This window comes from Podarcis tiliguerta, assembly GCF_965153285.1.
Source record: "Podarcis tiliguerta genome assembly, chromosome: 10".
Lineage (NCBI taxonomy): Eukaryota > Metazoa > Chordata > Lepidosauria > Squamata > Lacertidae > Podarcis > Podarcis tiliguerta.
In genome coordinates this window covers 14,858,049-14,872,372 of record NC_139543.1, presented here as the reverse complement: position 1 = coordinate 14,872,372, position 14,324 = coordinate 14,858,049, and the positions used below count along the sequence as shown (strand labels likewise).

General features: G+C 44.9%; 1 long non-coding RNA gene across 1 annotated transcript; it reads right to left on the bottom strand.

The window, feature by feature from the left end:
* Nucleotides 1–7,772: 7,772 nt before the first annotated feature.
* Nucleotides 7,773–13,457, bottom strand: LOC310658366. The gene is made up of 2 exons (XR_014502278.1): nucleotides 13,340–13,457; nucleotides 7,773–7,836 (listed from the first exon to the last, which is right to left on the bottom strand). It is a non-coding gene; the product is annotated as an uncharacterized lncRNA (long non-coding RNA).
* Nucleotides 13,458–14,324: the final 867 nt, after the last annotated feature.

The window sequence follows — 14,324 nt, the reverse complement described above, 5'->3', positions numbered from 1 at the left end:
CTGGCTTCTGAGATTCAGAATATTTTTTTTCTTGTTTTCCTCCTCCAAAAACTAGGTGCGTATTGTGGTCTGGTGCATCTTATAGAGAGAAAAATACGCTACATGATTTAGTACAACAAAAACAAAACGTGTACACTTGTAAATTCTCTAATATATTGGAAATCAAATGACCACACGTCTGTCAATCTTTAAAGTCCGTAGAAGTATAAGAAGTCTATAGTTGCAACAAAGTAATAGATGCTATCCTGTGGGCTAAGCAGTAAAACTTTTTTTAGGCCTTCATGGTGCCGAAGTAGTAAGTGAATAACAACGTAGGACAGTGATCCCGGATAATCTGACTTCAGCACAACCCATAGGTTAGAAAAATGCACATGGAGCAGTGGTCATGAGGATATGTAAGCAGTGGTTTTACCACTTTAAACACCACTTAAGGCAACTGAAGAAAATGATCCACAAAAACAACCAAAATAAAAGCACATCGCAATAAAGAAATAGACTGAAATACAAACAAGAGCTACAGTATTTTTTAAAAAAGAATTGGGTGGGTTTTTTGGGTTTTTTGTTAATTTATATACCATGAATGAAAAACAAACAAACCTACAATGCTTCTAAGCAGTAGCCTGGCAATCTCTCAAGGCTTTCTGTTCGCAACCAACAAAAGTCACAAGTCTTTGGAGGTCAGATGTAAGGATAGCCGTATCTGTCAATTTTGGTTTCGCTGTCATTTTTCCAGACTGAAATTCTGTTCTACGCATTTCTACAGAAATTTCCATTAAAAAAACCAAAGCCCTAGTGAGAACCCACCAGCATTTTAGTGTGAATTTCTCCCAACGGATCTGTTACTGCATGCAGTTTTAACCAATACACACTTTTTTTTGCAATCAGTTTCCTCTAATATAATGTACGTCGGGACGTGGGTGGCGCTGTGGGTAAAAGCCTCAGCACCTAGGGCTTGCCGATTGAAAGGTCGGCGGTTCGAATCCCCGCGGCGGGGTGCTCTCCCGTTGTTCGGTCCCAGCGCCTGCCAACCTAGCAGTTCGAAAGCACCCCCGGGTGCAAGTAGATAAATAGGGACCGCTTACTAGCGGGAAGGTAAACGGCGTTTCCGTGTGCGGCTCTGGCTCGCCAGAGCAGCGATGTCACGCTGGCCACGTGACCCGGAAGTGTCTCCGGACAGCGCGGGCCCCCGGCCTCTTGAGTGAGATGGGCGCACAACCCTAGAGTCTGTCAAGACTGGCCCGTATGGGCAGGGGTAACTTTACTTTTACCTTTAATATAATGTACCTTTGTGTGCTATTTTCACTAACGTGTGCATTTGAACACCTCTCCCATTGCACGTTTTCATATGCATTGCTTGGCCAGAGAACTGTGCCACACAATTTTGAGAAGTGTGATCGTCCAAGGATGGCTTTGTGTTTCTGTTTTCATCTCGGTTTGAGAAGTGGGGATCGGATAGTTGCTAATTAAGATGAAAACAGGCTTGGATTTCTCTCCCAGCCCCGACCAGATGTCTAGCAACCCTGATTCATCACCGCCTTTCAACTGGACGTCTTCTACAAATCACCCACCCATTTAGCAGCACAACCTCCTGCCCAACCCTGTCACAAATACGACTGCCCTTTTACTAATGGTACTTTGTGAGGTAAATTGAGGAGCGACTTCCTTCACTTTGTTTACACTGAAAGGCAGCTGCGTAGGAGTTTATTAGGTACCGTGCCCAAGAGGGATTTCCTCATGGTAAGCTTTCTATCTTCATTTATAATGACTTTGAGAACTTAATACAGTTTTATGACTATCTTACTTTAAAATCCCCCAGGCTTACTGGCATTTAATTTAGGTAAGCGGCAGTTTGCTCAGCTGCGTTATTTACACAGGTTGCTGAGGAAGAACTAGGGGCTTTTGTGGGCAAGAGGAACCTACATTATAATTATATAGTGGGGTCAGGTGGGAAATGAAAACAAATCTCTCTCTCTCTCTCTCCTAAAGGCAAATAAGCATCATTTATTGGACGGATACTGCTCACTTTTCTTCAGGCAAGTCTGATTTGCCTAGGCCAAGGTGGTATCTAGACACATATAAAAAAACACTGTGAAAATGCTTTTTTTTAAAAAAAAGTTTTGAAAAATGTATCAAGTTTGCCTTAAGCTCACCATCACCATCTAGTGTCTCATTTGTGTAATGCACTTAAAACACACTTAAAACTTTATATTTGCTGCTGAGTTCCAGGTGTGAGGAATCTTTGGTCCTCAGGAGGTTGCTGAACTACAACATACCCGTAATGTACCCTCCAAGTTTCCCAATTTTCCAGGGACAGACCTGGAATTACAAAAGCTGTTCCAGTTTCTGATCTGATCCCAGAACGTCCTGGCTTTTCCTATTCCTTTCCTTCCATGTCTCTGAGAACAATTAAAAGGTGTGCGTGTGTGTGTGTGTGTGCAAAAACTGAGTCCTGTTTATATGGAAAATAAAATTCCTTCACCCAATGAAGGAAATGGTGAAGCTGGCATGTTGTTGTTGTTTAGTCGTGTCTGACTCTTTGTCACCCCCTGGACCAGAGCACACCAGGCACTCCTGTCTTCCACTGCCTCCCGCAGTTTGGTCAAACTCATGCTGGTAGCTTCGAGAACACTGTCCAACCATCTCGTCTTCTGTCATCCCCTTCTCCTTGTGCCCTCCATCTTTCCCAACATCAGGGTCTTTTCCAGGGAGTCTTCTCTTCTCATGAGGTGGCCAAAGTATTGGAGTCCCAGCTTCAGGATCTGTCCTTCCAGTGAGCATCAGGGCTGATTTCCTTCAAAATGGATAAGTTTGACCTTCTCGCAGTCCATGGGACTCTCAAGAGTCTCCTCCAGCACCATAATTCAAAAGCATCAATTCTTTGGTGATCAGCCTTCTTTATGGTCCAGCTCTCACTTCCATACATCACTACTGGGAAAACCATAGCTTTAACTATACGGACCTTTGTTGGCAAGGTGACGTCTCTGCTTAAAGCCTATAATTATTTTTATTTTTATTAAAGATCTCTTGTTTTACAAAAGTATGTGCAATGTCTCTTTTTTCAAGTTACATTTTCTCCAGATCAGTTTCATTTGTTGAGACATTAGGAAAGTATTACCAATCCACTTTAAATTCTTTAACAGCCCAGTTCACTTTGAGATCCAGACTTCAGCTGGCTCCGGTGTATAGCCCCAGTTTAGAATAGAAGCAATTGCTATAATTTAAACAGAAATACAATACATCTCACCATAGTGGGGGAACAAGACTGTGACCAGGAGACCTCAGCCTGCTGACCAGGTGGTTGGCAACTTCTAAGCACCTGCTGGTCTCCTTTCTTACGGTCCTTTAAAGCAGACTTGGATTGGACAACTCTTCAGATAGAGGACCCCTTCAAATAGAGGACTGCCTCCACAGAGTAGGGAAATCGGTTACTCCCTTAAAGAGAGCACGTGTTGCGGTGAGACCTGGCAACCAAACCCTGTGTTGTGGGTGGGATTGATTGAATAGCCACAACACCTGATTGGTAGGTCCCTTGATGCTGGTCTTAATCAGGCCAATGGGACGCAAGCTAAACGGATCAAGGGACCTATATATACCTATGCACGTGACCCAGAGCTTCCTCTTTCAGTGCGTGCATCGGAACACCTGCCCACCTCTCCCTATATTTAGGACTTTGCGCTTGACCTTGCTATGCCGTCGTGTGTCGTCTGTCGTTGGGACAGGGGCACGGCAGGAATTTTCCCCACTTCGCTGATTGGCTGGTGCCATTTGGGTTTCACCTGCCATGTAGCAAATCGTCACAACTTGTAAGTTTGCGGATAGGCTCTGGTTCAGGTGATAGGGATGGGGGAACGCTCTCGCCATCCCTATGTGAAGGGTATTCTGTTAAAGGAATTCAGGGACTCAATGGTTTGGTCAACTCCTGTGAGGGGGTTGTGCCCGTGCCTGAGTCCAGGGGGGCATTTGGGTGGTGGAGATAGCCTGTTCCCGGCTTTCTGCTTATCCAGGTGTTCACCCTAGGCTGACCTATGCTGCTGCCCTGGGTCAGCTCTACCTGCAATGGTGCAGGGAGCTAGTCGAACCAGAGCCTATGCAACCAGTCACTTGCTGTAATCAATAAAGTTGTGGCCAAAATTCTGCCAAAAACCAAACCAAAATTTGAGTCAAGTGTGAATTTATTTAGGGGGGAGGTTTAAAGGTCTTAACACTCAACACAGCTGCCCTAACTCAGCCCCAGAAAACTGTGAATGGGTTCAATATACTGCATGGGAGATGCACACAATTGTTTTAATTTTTTTTATTTTTTTATGTTTAATGCTCTTGTACTTTGCTGTATCTTTATCAGTAAATCAGCACACAACTTTTAAAAAGGATTGTCCCTTAATTTTTTACTTGGTCTACTTGACCACTGTGGCAACAGGATCTGATGACCTTTGGTTTAATCCAGCAGGGCTATCCTTATGCTCTTGAGAGTATTGTGAATTAAATTCACGCTGCTTGTGTAGCAATATGTGGACTGGTCGACAGGAATTAAACCAGAAGCTGAGCTCCTAATTGTCACCAACTTATTCAACCCTAAATGCATAATGTTTCACTTGTTCGAGGATCTTTTAAACTGTTGGGTAGATTAAACAACAAGAGCAGCAGCAGCAGTAAGAGTGTTGAGAGATTCCTGGATGCTTAAAGTGAAACAGTAAATTTGGTGTTATATCACCCTCGTGTGTCCATGTAGAAAAATTGCAAGAGTTGTATAAAGAGCAGAAAGCAGGCGGTCAAAATGAGCTGATATTATTTGCAAAGCTGGACTAATGCAATAGGGACCCATTGGTCAGTTTGGTTTTTTTTTGTTTTTGTTTTTGAACTAGATTTAATTCAGGTTCCAAAAAATTATTGGAAATAAGGCCAGTGTTCTGTGGTTTCCTGACAGAACCAGACCAGAACTACTGACAGGCAGGAATTGTCCAGACCACTAATAATAATAATAATAATAATAATAATAATAATAATAATGTTTGTACCCCGCCCATCTGGCGGGTCTCCCCAGCCACTCTGGGTGGCTTCCAACAAAGATTAAAAATACATTAAAATGTCACACATTAAAAACTTCCGTGAACAGGGCTGCCTTCAGATGTCTTCTAAATGTCAGGTAGTTGTTTATTTCCTTGACATCTGATGGGAGGGCGTTCCACAGGGTGGGCGCCACTACCGAGAAGGCCCTCTGCCTGGTTCCCTGTAACCTCACTTCTCACAGTGAGGGAACAGCCAGAAGGCCCTTGGAGCTGGACCTCAGTGTCTGGGCAGAACGATGGGGGTGGAGATGCTCCTTCAAGTATACTGGCCTAGGCTGTGTAGGGCTTTAAAGGTCAGCACCAATACTTTGAATTGTGCTCGGTAAGGTACTGGGAGCCAATGTAGGTCTTTCAAGACCGGTTTTATGTGGTCTTGACGGCTGCCCCCAATCACCAGTCTAGCTGCCGGATTCTGAATTAGTTGTAGAGGGTATGTAGACATTCATACCCTACCATGTAAAAATAGGGATGTCCTATTCAATAATAATAATCTCCTTGGCTCATGGGCTGCATAACTCCATACCCTCCCATATTTCTCCGATGAAAATAGGGATGTCCTATGGTAAAGCAGGAAAGTCCAGGATCAAATCTAAAACTGGGATAGCTTCTGTAAATCCAGGACTGTCCCTGGGAAATAGGGACACTTAGAGGGTCTGGACATTATGTTGTAGGGCCTACAGCTGACCCTAGGACTTATGGAGCTCGTAGATGCATACCCTCCAACATCTTGAGTCCCCAAACAAGGATGCTTGTCTTCCCTCCTGTCCTCCTGCGCGAGTCACGAGACACACGCATGAGCACTGAGTCCTAAAGACACACTTATTTTTGAAGCCATGCTTGCCTGGCATCCAACAATATATGTTGTTGTGGCTCTGAAAAAGGTTCTTTCTGGGTTGAGATCTCGGCACCAAATCACATGAGATCACTGTACCCAAAATGGTTGCCGTGCTCTTGTGAAAGAAAAAGGGATGTCCCTTTTTTTCTGGACACCCTGGGTATGGCGGATGTCATCAGCCCTCCTGACACCATCACCTTGAATAATACAGTGGTACCTCGGGTTACAGATGCTTCAGGTTACAGACGCTTCAGGTTACAGACTCCGCTAGCCCAGAAATAGTACCTTGGGTTAAGAACCTTGCTTCAGGATGAGAACAAAAATCGCGTGGCGGCAGCAGCAACAGGAGGCCCCATTAGCTAAAGTGGTACCTCAGGTTAAGAACAGTTTCAGGTTAAGAACGGACCTCCAGAACGAATTAAGTTCTTAACCCGAGGTACCACTGTACTTCACTTGAGGAGACTGAAGGTTTGGGGTAACACGTGAACTCTGAACTGGTCTTTTCTTTCCACTCTAGACCCATCACAGAACCTTAGGAGTTGGCAATGTGTCTGAACAGAAGCCCAGAACATATTGCCAGTTATTCCTGTGTCCTTCTTATTTGGAAAGTTGGGGAAATGTCATGAGCACCAGCACAAAATCGCTACCATGGGGGTGTAGTTCATCACAAGGTGTGGGGCAATGGTCATTGTGCGAAAAGCCATGTTGCTTCATTAGTTTGCAACCGACATACCCTTCAACATTCCTCCTATGAAAATAGGGGCGTGCTATTCCATATTGACAATAATTTTATTATTTATACCCAGCCCATCTGACTGGGTTCAGCCCGGACACTGAGGTCCAGCTCCGAGGGCCTTCTGGCGGTTCCCTCCCTGCGAGAAGTGAGGTTACAGGGAACCAGGCAGAGGGTCTTCTCAGTAATGGCACCCACCCTGTGGAATGCCCTCCCATCAGATGTCCAGGAAATAATCAACTATCTGACTTTTATAAGACATCTGAAGGCAGCCCTGTTTAGGGAACTTTTTAATGTTTGATGTTTTGTCGTGTTTTTAATATTCTGTTGGGAGCCGCCCAGAGTGGCTGGGGAATCCCAACCAGATGGGTGGGGCATAAATAATAAATAATTATTATTAATTATGATTCAAACAAACACTCACACACCCACTGGATAAATCCCATCGTAAATCCCATCACACAGAAGTGGTTCTGATCCTTTCATCATGGGGCCAGGGAGATAGTCATCAAAACTGTGGTAGCGGACAGGATGAACTCACATTCTTATCCACTGTTTCAGTCCCAATCCTCTTCCTCAATGTGGCACCTATTTATAACTTTTTTTGGTGGGGAGTTGAGACGTACATCTGACAACATTGTGTTTATGGTCACATGTAGTTTGGCTCATATAAGAGCACTAAATTCCTATCTTCTGTTCTGGACACAATAGCAACAGTCCAAAGCAGCAGATTCTGAAAATGGAGTTATCTCTGTTCAGACAAAAAATCAATTCGGGGGTGACAGTTTTATTAAATAACTTCCTGAAATATCCACTATATTTGCTTATCTCACGATAGGTTCTGTAGTTTTCATTGTTGCTATGGAAGTTCTTCCCCCTCGGAAGCCTCACGAAATTATTATTGTTATTCTTATTGATTTCTGTACTATTAGACTTAGGAATTCAAGGTGTCACGCGAAATGAATATTTGCATATAGGATCTTTCCCTCCACACACATTATCCACCTACCTGCTATTAGAAGCACATTACCAGATTACAAAATTGATTCTGCTGTCTTTTGTGTGGGCTGCATTTTGATGCTTGCAAGCAATTTTTGTGCCAGGAAAAATCCCTGTGGCTTATTGTTGAAAGGGCAGATATAATGTACGCTTGTTATTTATTTCATTTATGAATCTCTTCCCGTGAGGCACACCGAAGCAATCTGCAATTGAATTACAGGTATGGAACTGTGACATGTATGAAAAAGTTGAAAGGATTGAATACTTCAAAAAAATAAACCAAAAAACCAAAAATCAGTTAAAGAATCATAAATATAAAAATAGTTTAAAACAACAGCATGTACATAAAGCCAAATCCATTATAAGACATGAAACCAACCAGTGCTTTTTTCTGGGGGGGACGCAGGGGTATGCATACCCCTAAACCAGGGCTGGATTTAGGTTTGATGAAGCCCTAAGCTACTGAAAGTAATGGGGTCCTTTATATATCCAGCTGTCCTTCGTCAACAACAAATTGTCGCTGTTTTTTGTGTTGAATATATGCTACAGTGGTACCTCGGGTTACATACACTTCAGGTTACAGACTCCGCTAACCAAGAAATAGTGCTTCAGGTTAAGAACTTTGCTTCAGGGTGAGAACATAAATCGTGCTCTGGCGGTGCAGCAGCAGCAGGAGGCACCATTAGCTAAAGTGGTGCTTCAGGTTAAGTACACTTTCATGTTAAGAACGGATCTTCGGAACGAATTAAGTACTTAACCCGAGGTACCACTGTATATGGTAATTTATGGACCTGATAGGTCTCTAAGGCCATTTGCACATAAAAAAAATGTGACATTTTAGGGAGCAGGCTAGCAGGCGGGGCCCATGACGTACATCAGAGGACCCTACACAACACAAAACACTGTTTCTGTATGTAGGTTTTATTTTATTTGTTTTTTATCTTATATTTTGGAAATGGACATCCAGTTCCCCCCCTCCTTTAATTTTTTGGGGGGGCCCTCAAGAGAGTGGGGCCCTAAGCTATAGCTTGTTTAGCTTATACAGTGGTACCTCTGGTTGCGAAAGGGATCCATTCTGGAGGCCCATTTGCAACATGAAAAGAACGCAACCCACAGTGGCGTGTCTGCACATGCGCGGGTTGCGATTCGCCACTTCTGCCCATGCATGTGATGTCATTTTGTGCATCTGCGCATGCGCGAGTGGTGAAACCCGGAAGTAACCCTTTCCGGTACTTCCGGGTCGCTGTGGGATGTAACCTGAAAGAACGTAGCATAAAAAGGACGTAACATGAGGTACTAAATCTGGCACTGCCCTAAACATTTTGTGAATCTAAGTTTGGCCTCATTGAAGGGCAGTATTTCAATATAAGTAGGAAAATGAGAGTACCCCTAAATATATTTTTTAATGGGGGAAAAGCACTGAAACCTACTAGAATAAAGATTTTAGAATGCTTGTTGAAAGAGAAAAGGCTTTTGCAGGCCAAAAAGACAAGACATAAGGCACCTGTCTGATATGCAGTAGGAGTCAGTTCCAAAGGATAGGCTCAGCCATCTTAATAGCCCAATTTTGACAAATACAGAAAAAAAAACCTGGCAAACAGGCCAACGTGCTTGAGGGATAGGTGCGTGAGTGAGAGGAGGCACATTCCCAAACTACGATTTTGTCGAACAAGTTTTCCCAAGCACAAAGGTCTCAACCCAGATGCGTGCGCATGTGTGAATGCCTTTTCTCGATTCTTCCTTGGAGGTTTTTAAGCAGAAGTTGGACGCCATCTGTCATGGGTGCTTTAGCTGAGATTCCTGCACCTGTTCCTGTGCAAGAATTCCTTATCCAGTTGTGGCCATATTTAGCCCGGTATCCTAAAATACATGTGTCCCTTGTCTTATTTATCTCCAAGCAGCTCCAAGCCAGCTCCTGCGTTAGCAGGGGGACACCATGCTGCCGTGCCGCACCCCGCAGCCAGCCAATCAGCTTGGCCTGGGGGGCGGGGTTTAGTGACGGATCACCCTCCCACCCACCCTTTAGGTCATATCTCCTCTTTTGACTTTGCTATGGACCTGGGTTGGTTGCCTTGGTTGCTGTGATGGCCTGGGATTCGGACTCGGATGCTGAACCTGAGGGATCCCAGCCTGCACAGGATTCCCCGCCTTCAGAACCAGCTGAGCTGGGGCTGGGGCCTGAGCCTGAAGGTTCCTCAGCTGTGCTGGATCCTCAGGTGCAAGCATCAGCTGAGTCTGCTCTAGCTCCTGAAGTGATGGAGGACCCATTGCCTGCAGCTGCTCCACTCTCAGCCCTGTCAGGGGAAGCTGAGGTTGCCTCTGGGTCCGGTAACCCTCCAGCCTCTCCTGAGCTGCAGAGGCTCAGGGCAGAGAGGCGGAGGGAACTAAGTTCCCGCAGGAGGAGTGCTTGCCTCCAGGTCAGGAGAGGCGAGTCACCTGTGGTCTGGGGCCGCCCTATGCCTCGGGGCAGATAAAAGCCGGCCAGCCCCAGTCCCAAGTTGCGGGAGCAACATTGTAGGTTGCCAGTTCCTGCCTGAACTCTGTCCTGCTTTCCTGCCTGAGCTCCTGACCTGCCCTGGCTCCCTGCTTGCAAACCTGTTCCTGACTTCACCCGACTCCCTGCCCTGCACCCAGCTTCAGCTACTACAGACTGCCTCCACATTGCACCTTTGACCACAGACTGGACTTGGACCTCGCCTCTCAGGTAACCCATGGGACTAGCATGGTAGGAATTTTTATCCAATATGGCAAATTGGCACCAGCCTCTTGGTTTTCACACCTACCTTGTAGCAAATCGCCACAACTTTTTGGGTATTGGTGATTAGGCATTGGGATATGTGTGGTCTGTTGGAGGGCAGGTTGTGGCCATCACCTTCCCCTCCTTTTGGGTATTCTGTTAAAGGGATCCGGTGGTTGTGGATCCTGTCCAATGCCCTGCTGGTGGCTAGGGCCATGGCATAGCCCGTGGTAACATCAGGGGAAGCTTCAGTTGTATTTGCATCAACAAGCTCCTCCCACTGGTTGTTAACTCTCAAAATAACTTCCTGCTGGATGGGGTCGGGTCAAGTATAGTCTGTTTGATCCAATGCCTCAGCCAATACCACTCACTCATTGTAACCAATAAAGTTGTGGCCATATTTAGCCCATTAACCTATGTGTCCCGTGTCTTATTTATCTCCAAGCGGGTGGCAGGTCCTCGACTCACAAATTGTTCAAGAGCTCCCTAGCTGGTTCGGGGCAACTGAAACAAATCCCATTGCGAAATCCCAGGAACAGGATACACCCGTCCAAAATATTTTATGCCACGAAAGCAATGTTTTAGTTGCCCTTATCTCTTGCCCATAAACTGTGAGCATAATGAACGGGTGTTAAAACCATGTGCACATTTTAGAAGCGGCGCTTAAATATCCTATAAATATACGAATTTATCGTTCCGGCGCTTGAGGCCAATATTTTAAATCCGTACCTTCAAACTGTTGGGTGTCAGAAACCGGTTCATTGGCTTTAAATCACAGGCAAAGTGAATAGGGCTCCCATTCCAGAGTCAGCAGCATTATCTTTGGGCTGTCTGTTTTGCATGTCACTTTCTGCGGCTGTGATTTATTAGAGACTGGCATCGACAAAAAATCATGGGCTGCGTTGAAAGGATAGTGAAAAGCATTCCAGTCCACTAGATGTCCTTCTAGGCTTTCCCAGAGCAGAAGATACCTTGGCTTCACAATCCTCAGATATCATTTAAAGAACATTCCACTTCTGTCCTCTTTGACTCTTGAACACGCCAGTGCTCTCCCAGTCCCAAGGAAAGATACTGACATTTTAATTAGAACGTAAGAGGGAAAGTTACTTAAATCTCAGCAGGTGCAGCCGTGTGCAGATATTTTTGGCAGGGTGGATCTCTATTATGTTATATCTTCCCCAGTTATTTCATTTGCATGGCTATTGTGCTCGTATAATAGAGATACTTTATTAATTTAAATGAAAAAATTATACTGGCTCCGATGGTTATCGTAAAGATAAGAAAAGCTGAATTCCTTCTGCAGCGATCATTTCTGGGTGTGGAAAGGTAAACATTCTATGAATGTGAACACAACGAATGTCTACACTTTGGGTGATATCCAACTAATTGCACTCAGAGTAGACCTATTGAAATTAATGGTTTCCGCTGATTTCAATGGAAATCACTGTTAGGCTGCAACCCTAAACACACTTACTAGGGAGTAAATCCCACAGAACACAATGGAACCTAATTCCAAGTAAGCACACACAGAGTATCACCCCGTTAGGGACTTCCTGTAGAATCCATTTTTTGTGCACAATAAAAATGTTTTGCCTTGCACATCTACATGTTTCCTGTGCTTCTGCACTTTGAGAAATGGCCCTGCAGAGTTTATGTTCATCTCACTATAATATTTGCTCCTTGGACTCTGGCCGTGGGATTCACATTGACACCTTTTGGATATTTCCTGTGGTGTTACTGGAGATGGGCAATGAAAGCAGGGATGAGGAATGCCCCTATCTCTCCCCCCCCCCAATCATTTAGCCCACACACTGAGATCCAGCTCCAAGGGCCTTCTGGTGGTTCCCTCATTGTGAGGCTACAGGGAACCAGGCAGAGGGCCCTCTCAGTAGCGGCACTCACCCTGTGGAATGTCCTCCCATCAGATGTCAAGGAAATAAACAACTACAGTGGTACCTTGGTTCTTGCAACGTCTGGGTTTTTGGCGTTTGGCAGCCGAAATGCTTGAGTACCAAGGCGTTTGAGAACCAAGGTTCCACTGTACAGTGGTACCTCTGGTTACGAACTTAATTTGTTCTGGAGGTCCGTTCTTAACCTGAAACCATTTTTAACTTGAGGTACCACTTTAGCTAATGGGGCCTCCCACCGCCGCTGCGCCGCCGCCGCACAATTTCTGTTCTCATCCTGAGGTAACGTTCTTAACCCGAGGTACTACTTCCGGGTTAGTGGAGTCTGTAACCCGAAGTGTTTGTACCCGAGGTGTTTGTAACGCGAGGTACCATTGTATTTGACTTTTAGAAGACATCTGAAGGCAGCCCTGCGTAGGGAAGTTTTTAATATTTGAAGTTTTTCCGTGGTTTAATTTGTTGGCTCACTCGCTGGATCATCACCTTGCCATGGTGTGTGGGTTTGCACGTTCCTGTGATCCTTGTGAGCGAAGCTGTCGGGACTCCCAGCAGGGTCACTCAAAGTGGTAAGGTCAAAGGGGAGGAGCTAGACAAAGAATGATCCAAGAAGTCCTCAATGGCAGAACAGGCGGAAGATAACAAGCGGTTTGTTACAACGGCTGTGAAGGCTGATGAAAGCTGCAACAGATAAGAATCTACCGATTGTCATCAGAGTCTTACTGCGAAAACTTGCATTGGTCAGCGTACACTAATCTCCACACATAAAACAAATTTACGCACAGGCATCTTCGAAAAACCCCATGGAAGACAATCTTACTCAGCTATGAGTGATTGCCAAAGAAGAATTTGTAGGAAGCTGCCCAGAGTGACTGGGACCACCCAGTCAGATGGGTGGCATATAAACAAATGATGAGGATGGTGATGAATTTGGCAGGAATGTAGCCTACTGTACAAAGCTAAGCACATCATTGCCCACTTCGGCCCTGCCCACCATTGACATGTGCCTCTTGAAGGGTTGCTCATGAGACAAGTTAGCTTATGTGCTGGTAAAATGTTCCTCACCCCTGGTGTAGATAGAGGAGTCCATGGTCTGACGTTGTATAAAGCAGCTTCCTTTAACTGAGTCATGCTTCTTCCGTCACCACTCTCGAAAAAGGAAGGAGAACATATCAGATTCATCCTCTGCGAAAGAGATTTAGAGAGCACAGCTCATTAAATTCTCTGTTGTTGCGACCTCTGATGATACGTAGTCAAGTTCTAATAATGTCAACTGGTGTCTGCCTGGAAATAGAGGTTGGGCTTGAGTCACAAATGGGGTGAGCCAATTGTCTAATGTGTACAACGCCAGGAACAGAACACATTATTTACCACATTCAGTAATGCCAGTAGGCAATCTTGTGATGCACTGAGAGGTCTCTCTGTCATCCCAGATGATCAAAGGCAAGCTACTTACCTTTGTACAGAGAAAACTCGAGGACAGCTGTTTACATGGGTAGATGGTGATCATTCATCACCTACAAAGAACACAATGTTCTGGCGTCCTTTGCCCTATTCTCCTGGATGCTTCACCAAGAACATAAATTATTTTGGCATTTTTGCGTATGTTGACCAAACCTCCATCTTTTATGTGTTTGCAATCAGTCCTGGTTTTTGATGTAGTTCTTTTTGGAGAGAGAGAGGGGTACCAAGGAAAATCTGCAGATATGTGAAAATAAGATGAAATTGGGAGGTTTAAAAGACATAAAATCACAATTGCTGTGGGTTTACCCTGGAAGCCACAGCTGGTGGAGAAGGCAGCTCTAAACAACTTGGGACCAGGATCTCGAAGGATATGCAGTTTGTCTGAACCCGAAATTGCAGTTAATGTATTGTGGTTAGTAGAAACAGGGCAGCTTCCTAAACAACCATTTGAAGTTGGCCTGTTTCCAGTAAGCATAGTTAAGATCAGTCACAGTCAGCTGGGATGACATGGCAAACTGAAGTCAATTAAAAAATGAAAACGAAAGCTTCTGAACACTTTTCTGTGTCCATGCTGGAGGAAGAGGGT